General features: G+C 40.6%; 1 protein-coding gene across 1 annotated transcript in view; it reads right to left on the bottom strand.

Moving 5' to 3' along the window:
• The window catches only part of LOC309869965 (RNA-binding motif, single-stranded-interacting protein 2), an 82,831-nt gene extending 70,225 nt beyond the window's left edge, over positions 1 to 12,606 (bottom strand). The window contains exon 1 of the mRNA XM_082741832.1: positions 12,492 to 12,606. The gene's annotated coding sequence lies outside the window, so the exon portion shown is untranslated. The remainder of the gene's footprint in view (positions 1 to 12,491) is intronic.
• Positions 12,607 to 12,843: the final 237 nt, after the last annotated feature.

Below are 12,843 nucleotides of genomic sequence, written 5' to 3'. Positions count from 1 at the left end.
AAACCTAAGATTTGAATATAAAAAATTGTTCTTAAAATATCAATCTACATGGGGTGCCTCAGTGGCTCAGTGGGTTAAGCCTCTGCCTTCTGCTTGGGTCATGATCTTAGGGTCCTGGGATCCAGCCCTACATTGGGCTCTCTGCTCAGCAGGGAGCCTGCTTTCTCCCTACCCCACCCCCACCTGCCTCTCTGCCTACTTGTGATTTCTGTCAGATAAATAAATAAAGTCTTTTTTTTTAATCAATCTATATTATTTATAAGGACACTAGTCACTTGGAGGTTTTACCAGAAGCATAAGCTTGATGAGGACTGGTACCATTTGGTGTATACTACTATATCCCTAGCATATAACAATATCTGGCTAATTTATTCTTTTTCTTTTTTTAATATTTTATTTATTTATTTGACAGACAGAGATCACAAGTAGGCAGAGAAGCAGGCAGAGAGAGAGGAAGGGAAGCAGGGTCCCTGCTGAGCAGATGTGGGGCTTGATCCCAGGACCCTCGGATCATGACCTGAGCCAAAGGCAGAGGCTTTAAGCCACTGAGCCACCCAAGCGCCCCTATTCTTTTTTTTTTTTTTTTAAGATTTTATTTATTTATTCGACAGACAGAAATCACAAGTTGGCAGAGAGGCAGACACAGAGAGAGCGGGAGGTACGGTCCCTGTCAAGCAAAGAGCCCAGTGCTGGGCTCAATCCCAGGACCCTGGAATCATGACCTGAGCCTAAGGCAGAGGCTTTAACCCACTGAGCCACCCAGCAACCCCTGGCTAATTTATTCTTTTAAGATTTTATCTATTCGAGAGAGAGAGAAAGAGCAGCAGAGGGGCAGAGGAAAAGAGAGAAGCAGACTCCCCACTGACAGGGACCCGGGTGTTGCAGGGTTCAGTCCCAGGACCCCGAGATCATGACCTCAGCCGAAGTCAGACACTTAACCAACTAATCCACCCAAGCACGCTTATCTGGCTAATTTAAAATTAAAACATAATTTATGTTCAAGAATTAGCTGAAAGACCCCAATGTTTATAGCAGCAATGTCCACAATACTCAAACTATGGAAAGAGCCTATATGTCCACCTAGAGATGAATGGATAAACAAGATGTGATACACACACACACACACACATACACACACACAGAATATTATGCAGCCATCGAAAAAGTGAAATCTTACCATTTGCAGCAACATGGATGGAACTAAAGGGTATTACACTAAGGAAAATAAGTCAATCAGAGAAAGACAATTATCATATCATCTCACTGATATGGAATTTGAGAAACAAGGCGAGGATCATGAGGAAAGAGAGGAAAAAATGAAATGGGACGAAACCAGAGAGGGAGACAAACCATGAGAGACTCTTAATCTCAGAAAACAAATTGAGGGTTGCTGGAATGAAGGGGTGGGAGGGATGGGGTAGCTCGGTGATGGACACTGGGGAGGGTGTATGCTATGGTGAATGCTGTGAATTATGTAGAACTGATAAATCACAGACCTGTACCCCTGAAACAAATAATACATTATATGTTAATTAAAAAAAAAAAGGGGGGGGGGCGCCTGGGTGGCTCAGTGGGTTAAGCCGCTGCCTTCGGCTCAGGTCATGATCTCGGGGTCCTGGGATCGAGTCCCGCATCGGGCTCTCTGTTCGGCAGGGAGCCTGCTTCCCTCTCTCTCTCTCTCTGCCTGCCTCTCCATCTACTTGTGATTTCTCTCTGTCAAATAAATAAATAAAATCTTTATTAAAAAAAAAAAAAGAAAAAAAGAATTAGCTGAAAAGAATATAATTTCCACTTCATTGAAGTACATCCACTGGGTAAGTGAATTCTCAATGAATACTAAGATAACACTGCCACCTCCTGGGTAACATAGGTCATGCAACCTCTTGCAAATACAGGGAAAACAAAGCATAGCATTTAGGAAGATCAGAAGTTTGAAATTTAAACCCAGCTCTACCATTTTCGGTATTAAACTGGAAAATCTCAATCATTTTTTTAAAGATTTTTATTTATTTATTCGACAGAGAGAAATCACAAGTAGATGGAGAGGCAGGCAGAGAGAGAGAGAGAGAGGGAAGCAGGCTCCCTGCTGAGCAGAGAGCCCGATGCGGGACTCGATCCCAGGACTCTGAGATCATGACCTGAGCCAAAGGCAGCGGCTTAACCCACTGAGCCACCCAGGCACCCTCTCAATCATTTTTTTAAAGATTTTATTTATTTATTTGACAGAGAGATCACAAGAAGGCAAAGAGAGAGGGGGAAGCAGGCTCTCTGCTTAGCGATGATGCGATGATGCCAGGCTTAATCCCAGGACTCTGAGGTCATGACCTGAGCCAAAGGCAGAGGCTTAACCCACTGAGCCACCCAGATGCCCCAAGTATTTTTATTTTAAATAAAAAAATGTGAACCATCAAAAACCCCCACAAACTACTAGGGTTGTGTCAAAATATTCAAGAGTCAACTTGATGGAACTTTCAGTATCTAAAGATAAGACAACTTGAGCATTAAAATAAAATAATTTTTTAAAAAACTATCAACTATGTAAACATATTACAATTCATAAATTTATAAGTTTTTAAAAGTCTAACTGAGCACCTTTAAAGGATATTATGGAACCTACTTATTCTGAAAATTAGCAAGAGAAACAAATCAAATAGCCTATCTTTTCCATATGAACCATTATCCCTAGTTGATAAGGCAAAATCCTTTAAAAGAAGAATTCAAAATAATAAAGAAATAAGGAATGACAAAAGAGCACCACTTACTCTGCAACCCTTAGTGAAACAATTGATCTAGGCAATGATTGTCAAAGATTACTAAAACCAGGAGTTCCTGGTTGGCTCAGTTGGTCATCACTCTCAATCTTAGGGTCATGAGTTTGAGATCCACGTTGGGTGTAGATTACTTAAAAAGAAAAGAAAAAAAAAAGAGGGGCGCCTGGGTGGCTCAGTGGGTTAAAGCCTCTGCCTTTGGCTCAGGTCATGATCCCAGGGTCCTGGGATGGAGCCCTACATCGGGCTCTCTGTTCTGCAGGGAGCCTGCTTCCTCCTCTCTCTATCTGCCTGCCTCTCTGCCTACTTGTGATCTCTGTGAAATAAATTAATTTTTAAAAAATCATCAATATGCTGGGAAAGGTAACTAGTAAGACAAAAAGGTTAAAGATAGATGAATACTACATGCTAAGAATATAGGGAGAAATAGGTAGAAAACTTGAGAATGGTAAATATTTAGAGTAACTATTGTGGAGACTAAGAGAAAATTCTAGAGTCTTATAGGATTGTTGGAAAATACTAAGAGCCTGCTGAGATTAAAAGATTTGTAGTTTAGACATTTATGCAGAAAATAAATACAATAATTTTATGTGGGAGTGCTATGAAACATTCAAAGAATAGATAACCCCAATTTTATGTACTTTGTTCCAAGAAATTGGAAAAAAAAGCAAAACTTCACAACTTGTATTGTTAAATTAGAATAGCTGTTGTTACCTCTACTCTCAACATGGGGTTAGAATTTATGACCCCAAGATCAAGGGTTGTATGTTCTACTGAGTGAGCCAGCCAGGCACCCCACTTAGTATCACTTTAAAACCAAAAGCACATAAGGATAGTATGAGAAAAAATAAATAACAAAGATACAAATGTAAAAGTCATTAAAACATATATTTATGGGCGCCTGGGTGGCTCAGTGGGTTAAAGCCTCTGCCTTCGGCTCAGGTCATGATCCCAGGGTCCTGGAATCGAGCCCCGCATCAGGCTCGCTGCTCTGCAGGGAGCCTGCTTCTTCCTCTCTCTCTCTGCCTGTCTCTCTGCCTAGTTGTGATCTCTGACTGTCAAATAAATAAATAAAATCTTTAAAAAAACAACAACATATATTTATGACCAAGTAGAATATATCTGAAGGATGCTAAAATGTTTTAACATTGGAAAATATACATAATTAACCTCATCAACAGATTAATAGAGGGAATCTATTTGATCCTCCTGTTCATTGCAGAAAAAGTATCTGATAAAATTAAATGCCTTTTCCTTCCCAAAGCAAAACAGACAAGAAAGGGAACGTGGTCATACACCTGATAAAGAGCTTATCAGGGAGGTTCCTGGCTGGCTCAGTCTGTACAGGCTGGGACTCTTGATTTAGTGCTGGTGAGTTCAAGCCCCACCTTGGTTGTAGAAATGACTTTAAAAAAAAAGTTTATCAGGGAAACAGGGCCAATAGGTAACAAGTTCTGTTAACTATTTTATTGGACATCTTATTGCCCAATAAGAAAAAGAAAGAAATGGTATAAGGATTAGAAGAAACAAAAGTGTCATTCACAATGGTATTCATTAGGAAGATGAATGTACAGGTGAATTGTTGGGGCTAAAAAGAGAATTCAGGGGCACCTGGGTGACTAATTTTTTTTTTTTTTTTTTTTTTTAATAAAAACAGGGGCGCCTAGGTGGCTCAGTGTGTTAGAGCCTCTGCCTTCGGCTCAGGTCATGATCCCAGGGTCCTGGAATGGAGCCCCGCATCAGGCGCTCTGCTCAGTGGGGAGCCTGCTTCCTCCTCTCCCTCTCTCTGCCTACTTGTGATCTGTCAAATAAATAAATAAAATCTTTTAAAAATAAATATAAAAAACATACATACAAGTAAAACAAACAGAAGCACTCTCCCTGAAATCTAGGTTCTCCTCCAGCTTTTTTTTTTTTTTTTTTTTTGAGAGAAAGATGGACAGAGAGAACACAAGCATGGGGAGGGGCAAAGAGAGAGGGAGAGGGACAAGCAGACTCCCCTCCAAGGGAGGAGCTCAACCGAGGGCTCAATCCCAGGACCCTGAGATCATGACCTGAGCCGAAGTCAGTAGCTTAATCGACTGAGCCACTCAGGTGCCGCAACCTATTCTTGTTCCTTTCATTTTTCCCATAGTTTAGAGCACCTGGCTGGCTCAGTTGGGAGAGCATGTAACTCTTTTTTTTAACATTCAAATCTTGATCTTGAGGTTATGAGTTCGAGTCCAACATTTGTAGAGATTACTTAAGTAAATAAAATAAAAATAGTAATTGTCCTATAGTTAGAATAATCTACATTTACTAAGTGTCCTCATCTCTCATTGTTTTTCCCCATATGTTTTTGTTTGTTTGTTTGTTTGTTACTGTATTTTATGTTAGAGTTGGGAAATCATTAGTGGGTTATATAAAAATACAACATTTGGGGCAACTGGCTGGCTCAGTCAGAAGTGTGTGTGACTCTTGATCTTGGGGTTATGAGTTCAAGCCCCACTTTGGGTGTAGAGATTTCTTCAGTAAATTTTTTTTTTTAAGATTTTATTTATTTATTTGACAGAGATCACAAGCAGTTAGAGAGAGAGAAGGGGAAGCAGGTTCCCTGCAGAACAGAGAGCCCAAAGCAGGGCTCTCGATCCCAGGACCCTGAGATCATGACCTGAGCCGAAGGCAGAGGCTTTAACCCACTGAGCCACCCAGGTGCCCCAAATAATTTTTTTTTTTTAAGGAGAAAAAAAATCCTTACATGGCAAAAACCACAAAAGGAAAACCAAAAGTCAAATGATAAACCAGGACAAGAAGAGGCAATGTATGCAACTCATCTTATATAAAGCTAATTTCCAAAATATGTTCAGAGTTCTTCTAAATCAATATCAAAATTTTAATACCCAACAGAAAATGGGGAAATATATAATTCATAAAAAAAACCAAATAATTCTCAACCTTAGAAAAAGATCCTCAATCTCATAATTTATAAAAAGTTAAAATAAATACAAACACTTAGAAATGATTTAATATGGGGCGCCTGGGTGGCTCAGTGGGTTAAAGCCTCTGCCTTCAGCTCAGGTCATAATCTCAGGTCATAAATAAATAAAATCTTTAAAAAAAAAAAAAAAGAAATGATTTAATATGTACTGGAATGGGAAACTTTTTTTTTTTAAGATTTTTTCTTTATTTATCTGACAGATCACAAGTAGGCAGAGAAGCAGGCAGAGAGAGAGGAGGAAGCAGGCTCCCTGCAGAGCAGAAAGCCCGATGTGGGGCTTGATCCCAGGACCCTGGGATCATGACCTGAGCGGAAGGCAGAGGCTTTAACCCACTGAGCCACCCAGGTGCCCCTGGAATGGGAAACATTTTTTAAAAAGTGATAATCACCTGAGATGAGGGCAGAAAAACAAGCATCTCCACACTGCTGGTGAGACTATAAAATGATATGACCAATAGGAAGCAATTTAGCAACATCAGAATTACAAACATATATACCTTTTGACTCAGCAATTCTAATTCTAGGAATTTATCCTCGAGTTATATTTGCAAACCTGCAAAATGACAAGATATTTAGTATTATTCACTGCAGCACTGTAATACCTAGGGTAACCATAAAACATATTGTCCAAATTGGGACACCTTTTTTTAATTTCAAAGAGAGAGAGTGCACAAACAGGCAGAGGAGCAGGCACAGGAAGAGAGAAGCAGACAGAGAGAGAGGGAGAAGCAGGCTCCCTGCTGAGCAGAGAGCTCCCTATGGGGCTTAATCCTAGGACCCTGGGATCAAGCTGAAGGCAGAGGCTTAATCGAATGAGCCATCCAGGCACCCCCAAATTGGGACACTTTTATAAGAGAAAGGGGATACTAGGCCCTTTTGTACCTTCTAAATTTTGAACCAAAATTCAGATGAGTAAATAAAATCATAAAATAGTCCCAGCAATGAATTTTTTTTTTTAAAGATTTTATTTATGTGACAGACAGAAATCACAAGCAGGCAGAGAGAGAGGAGAAAGCAGGCTCCCCTCAGAACAGAGAGCCTGATGCGGGGTTCGATCCCAGGACCCGGGGATCATGACCTGAGCTGAAGGCAGAGGCCTTAACCCACTGAGCCACCCAGGTGCCCCTCAGCAATGAATTTTAATTTATAAGTTTTACAATCTATATTTTCCCCCTGTTTGAGCTGCTATGCTCAATAATAAAAATGCTGTTAAATACTGTGATCCTATAGAGTTTTCTAAGTTGTTTTTTTTTTTTAAAGATTTCATTTACTTGCGAGAGAGAAAGCATAGAGCATGAGGGTGGGGAGGGTCACAGGGAGAAGCTAACTCCCTAACAAGCTGGGATCCCAATGTGGACTCGATTCTAGGACTTCACGATCATGACCTGAGCTGAAAGGAGTCGCATAACCAACTGAGTCACCCAGGTGCCCTTAGTAACCTTGTTTTTAAATCATTTTAATTCTGCTATAAATAACATGAGAACTGTGCAAAACAAAAATACTTAAGAACAACTTTAAATCAAGTACCACTATTGTCAGTAACTATCACAGAAATATGTATATGTATTACTTTTTTCCAATTTCTGTGTTTAATAATCTCACAATTATATTAATCATTTTCATACATCATAAATTTATTTGGCACCTTCTGTACTTTTTCATCTAAATTAAACTGAACTAAACTGGAATAATAAATGCAAATAAACAAATAAATACACTTACCCTTGAAAATCTCTTACCTAAGTGGTAGTTACTATACATATTACCTGATAATCTAAATTTTTTTTACGTAAGGGAGGTAGGCAGGGGGATGGGTTAAACAGGTGATAGTAAGGCGGACACTTGTTGAGATGAGCACGGGGTGTTGTTAAGTAAAGAGCCACTAAATTCTACACCTGAAACTAGTAACACACTGTATGTTAACTGGAATTTAAATAAAAACCTGAAAAACAAAAATAAATAAATTAATTAAAATTGTTTCCTCTAAATTTCCCAACATAAGAGAGTTATAATAGCAGCTTTAGCAAACTGAGAGGCAAAATAGGATAATGTAAAATTTTTCAAATTACATAAAATCTTGAGAAATTATAGTTTATGGAGTGTTAAATAGACGAATGTGGTTAAAATTAACTTTATGTAGTTTTTTAGAGAATGGTTTTGTTTATTGTGTGGTAACACAAGATTCTGAAAACATCTTTCATGTTCTTTAGGTTAAAAAAACAAGTATTAAAATGTTACCAGGGGCGCCTGGGTGGCTCAATTGTTAAGCCTCTGCCTTCAGCTCAGGTCATGATCCCAGGGAACTGGGATCAAGCCCCGCATCGGGCTCCCTGCTCTGCAGGAACCCTGCTTCTCTCTCTCCCACTCTTCCTGCTTCTGTTCCCTATCTTGCTCTCAATCTCTCTCTCTTTCAAATAAATAAATAAATAATCTTAAAAAAAAAAAATGTTACCAACCACAACCATCCACTAAAGGTTTTTTCTTTTTGCTGTTTCAAATTCTTTCAAATTCACTTTCGTCTATTAAGAGGTTTTTTAGGGACGCCTGGGTGGCTCAGTCAGTTAAGCATCTGCCTTTCGCTCAAGTCATGATCCCATTCTGGGATGGATCCCACACTGGGCTCCCTGCTCAGGGGGAGGCTGCCTCTCCCCTTGCTTATGCTCTCTCTCCCTCTCTCTGACAAACAAAATCTTTAAAAAAAAAAAAAAAAGAGTTTTTAAAAATCTTTACATTCTCTTAGCATATTATAATGATTCACACTTGCTATAATCTATTCTATGGCCATCAAAGAAACCAATTTACAGAGAGATTATTTGGCAAAAGAGACAATATATATTAGGCATTGTAAATTTGACCCAGTGTAGTGATATATTATGATTTTTTTTCACACCCTCTTGTGTATATTTTTTCAGTCTTATAAAATTTAGTTTTGGGGTGCCTGGGTGGCTCAGTGGGTTAAGCCGCTGCCTTCGGCTCAGGTCATGATCTCAGGGTCCTGGGATCGAGTCCCGCATCGGGCTCTCTGCTCAGCAGGGAGCCTGCTTCCTCCTCTCTCTCTCTGCCTACTTGTAATCTCTCTCTGTCAAATAAATAAATAAAATCTTTAAAAAAAACTGTTAAAATTTAGTTTTGTAATTATTAAACTGAACAGGAATTAGAAACATACACTGGTATAGATCATAGATACATCTGAATTTATATGAAATTTCATTTACTCCATGAAGGTTTAACATCAAGTTATTTATGTATTCAAGAGAGAGCAAACCAGCATGTTATTGGGGGGGGGGGGGGAGGAGGGAAAGGGACAAGCAGATTCTGCACTGACCTGGAGCCTGACCCAGGGCTTGATCCCATAACCCCGAGATCAGGACCTGAGCCAAAATCTAGAGTCAGACCCTCAACTGACTGAGCCACCCAAGTATCCCAAGCACTGCTTTCTCATTTTCTTTCAATAGCAGAAAATGGTTTTGTTTATTTTTGCTTTACGTCTGGATTCCCTGGCTCCAGGCCAGCACACGATAGGCCAATGAATAAATACTCACTGAATGAATGGAAGATGATGTTAGAGCCCCCAGGACTTATATTTTAACCAGTATTATTTTATATATATTATATATATACATACATATGTTATATATACAAAATATAATATTTAACCAGATTATCTTTTGCAAATGGAAAAACTAAAGCAGGAAGGCATGTGCACCAATAATAACATTAGCAGGACAAAGATTTATGAAAAAAAAGTTTATGTGAAATCTTTCATTTGCACTAATTAATAACCTAGCTACAATCTAAAGAGTAGAACGAATGAGAATCTCTAAATCATAACAAACACATTCCCCAAACACAAACCAAGTTTCCAATATTGTACCACAGACGATTTAGCTTTTCTGATTTAGGTTCAAAATCATTAAGACCAATCCTCCCGGGGCGCCTGAGTGGCTCAGTGGGTTAAAGTCTCTGCCTTCGGCTTAGGTCATGATCTCAGGGTCCTGGGATCGAGCCCCGCATCGGGCTCTCCACTCAGCGGGGAGCCTGCTTCCCCCTCTTTCTCTGCCTGCCTCTCTGCCTACTTGTAATCTCTAGCAAATAAATAAATAAAATCTTTAAAAAAAAAAAAAAGACCAATCCTTCCCCATACACCACAAAACTCTGGCAGAACCAGGGACTGACCTAAAAACCTATTAGACATGACAGAGGATTTCTTTCATATTATCGAAAGCCTCATTTCTAGCTGGTCATGTCACAGTTGGCTAATACTTTTGCACAGATTTAACTAGATGGGTCTTTTTCAAATCAAGAACAAAAAAAGGATCTGACACTACCAAGCTTTAACCACCTGGAATGACAAACTTGTTCTTCTTGAATATTTTATACTTTACACAGTATTTTGGGTGTCCCAAGTCACTAGTTCATGCTCCATCCTCATGTAAATCTAACAATACTGTAGTGGAAGAAGAATCACACCGAAGGTCAAAGGGCAGCTGGAAGCTAGTTCTCTATGCTAAGAACCTCCCCTTCTACAGGTAGATTTACTTCACTGCTCAACATGTTCCTCTAGTCAGAGAGAACTGGGAAGAAGATTGAGGACCTCATTACTAACTATAATTAAGGCTAATTCATAAAAGCAGGGGGAGGAAATAAAAGGAAGCAAATAACTTCTAGGTAATGTTCAGAAATACTAACATATGGTATCGCTTTCTTGATAGCTTAAAACGCTTCAGAGAAATTACATTCCTGTGAGAAAAGGATAAGATTAGCTTTATTATATTTGGAAAAACTAATGCTGGCTTGAGTTTATACTACCAGAACTCTCTTTAAAAAAAAAAAAATATTTATTTATTGAGGGAGTGGGAGCACAAGCCAGTGTTGGAGGGAAAAGGGAGAGGGAGAAACAGACATCCTGCTGAGCAAGAAGCCGGAACTCCTGCTCCATCCCAGGACCCTGGGATCATGACCTGAGCGGAAGGCAGACGTTTAACCAACTGAGCCACCCAGGTGTCCCTACCAGAACATTCTTAAAGTCATGGGCAAAGCCACGCAGGAAGCAGCTGAGAGCAAGTTAGAGTTCCTGAGTTAGAGAGAGTCCCAGTAGAAGATAGGGCAGATATGGTATGACCGCCAGAGGGAAAAACAAACAAAAGAAAGGTCACTCTATCTGGTTTCAAACCCAAAAAAAACCCTCCATCCCCAACCAAAGCAAAGGAGAACTGCCTTTCTACAAAACACACCAGAAAATGGTTTTGATATTTATTCTCCCAAATGCCCTTGATGCTCATTTTAATCCCTAAATGAAAAGTGAAGGTAGTGTGCAACCTTGATCTCAGGGTTGTAAATTCGAGCCCCACGTTAGACGGAGAAATTACAAATTTTTAAAAATTTTATTTATTTATTTGACAGAGAGAGCACAAACAGGCAGAGCAGCAGGTAGATGGCCAGGGAGAAGCCGGCTCCCTGCTGAGCAAAGAGCCTGACATGGGGCTTGATACCAGGACCCCAGGAGCATGACCCCAGCCAAAGGCAGTTACTTAACCACCTCAGCCACCCAGGGGTCCCTTAAAAAAATTTTTTTTTAAAGATTTTTTTTATTTATTCATTTGACAGAGAGAAATCACAAGTAGATGGAGAGGCAGGCAGAGAGAGAGAGAGGGAAGCAGGCTCCCTGCTGAGCAGAGAGCCCGATGCGGGACTCGATCCCAGGACCCTGAGATCATGACCTGAGCCGAAGGCAGCGGCTTAACCCACTGAGCCACCCAGGCGCCCTTTTTTTTTTTTTTTTTTTTAAGAAAAGGGTTTGTGATACAGCCTCTAGACAACTCCCAGTACCTTACCATAATGTTTCTCACATAAAACCCTTCCTTTAGGGATAGGATCATTTCCTGGGATAATCCAATTCAATGGGTTAATTTTGGGAAGAGCTTCATGACAAAGAAAGCCTTGTAGTCAGAGACTTACCTGAGTCTGATTCCAGACTGATATTAAATTACAATGATATCTCTGATATTAAATTACAACTGGGTTACCTTATTCAAATAAGTCCTAGTTCTGAGTCTTAGTTTCCTCATCTTCCAAATGGGACTAATTGTAACTATTCTGAAGTCTCTGGTAAGTGGGAGTGATAGACCATATAAAATCCACCATAAGCACTAGATGGTAGCTAATATTTACAGTTTCTATTACACACAGATGCTGTGTTAAGCACTGCAAAACCACAGATGAATGTTTTTCTAGTTGCAAATGATAAATTTCCTTAGTTTTCCAAATTTCTTTTCTAGATCACCTCTTTTCCGTAAGGAATACAGGGGCAAGCAATTAAAATACCTAAAATCGGGCGCCTGGGTGGCTCAGTGGGTTAAGCCGCTGCCTTCGGCTCAGGTCATGATCTCAGGGTCCTGGGATCAAGTCCCGCATCGGGCTCTCTGCTCAGCAGGGAGCCTGCTTCCTCCTCTCTCTCTGCCTACTTGTGATCTCTCTCTGTCAAATAAATAAATAAAATCTTTAAAAAAAAAAAAAACACCTAAAATCTTGGGAGCACGTAAAGGTTTATAAAATGTGTTAAGGGCCCAGTCAAGAACATGCAAGTCCTAACAGGCGCCAAATGACTGTCAGAGTTGAAATGAGAACCCAGGCAACCTAGTAACCATCAGGATGACCTTTTCATCCAGCTCAGGCCCTCCCTGAAGTGCCCGGGGCTGTTTCTGGTCGGGCTATTTTCCGGCCAGGCCATCTGAATCCTCACTCACCAATGCCGCGTGCCGGAGACGAGGCGTTCATTTGACCTCCATGCCGCTCGACGCAGCGGGTTACTGTGGTCGGGTCTGGCCTTCGAATGCTGAAGGTCACTAAGCGGCCTCTAGAAAAGGGCTCATTCTTATCCAAGTGTAGACAGGTACTCCTCCCCGCTCTCTCCGAGAGCGCCATCGTTCTAACGCCGCCGCGTCCTCCGGGAGCTCGCCTGACTTCGCAAAGCCCCAACCCTCGGCTTTCCCGCCCTCAACGTCCGCACGCAAGGCCGCCGCAAGGTGCCCGGGGACGAAGGAATTCACGGAGCTTTCGCGGACGGCCCACCGCCTTGCTCTCATTGGGTAGCCTCCT

Source organism: Mustela nivalis, assembly GCF_964662115.1.
Source record: "Mustela nivalis genome assembly, chromosome: 7".
Taxonomy (NCBI): domain Eukaryota; kingdom Metazoa; phylum Chordata; class Mammalia; order Carnivora; family Mustelidae; genus Mustela; species Mustela nivalis.
This window is presented reverse-complemented; position numbering and strand designations above follow the sequence as displayed.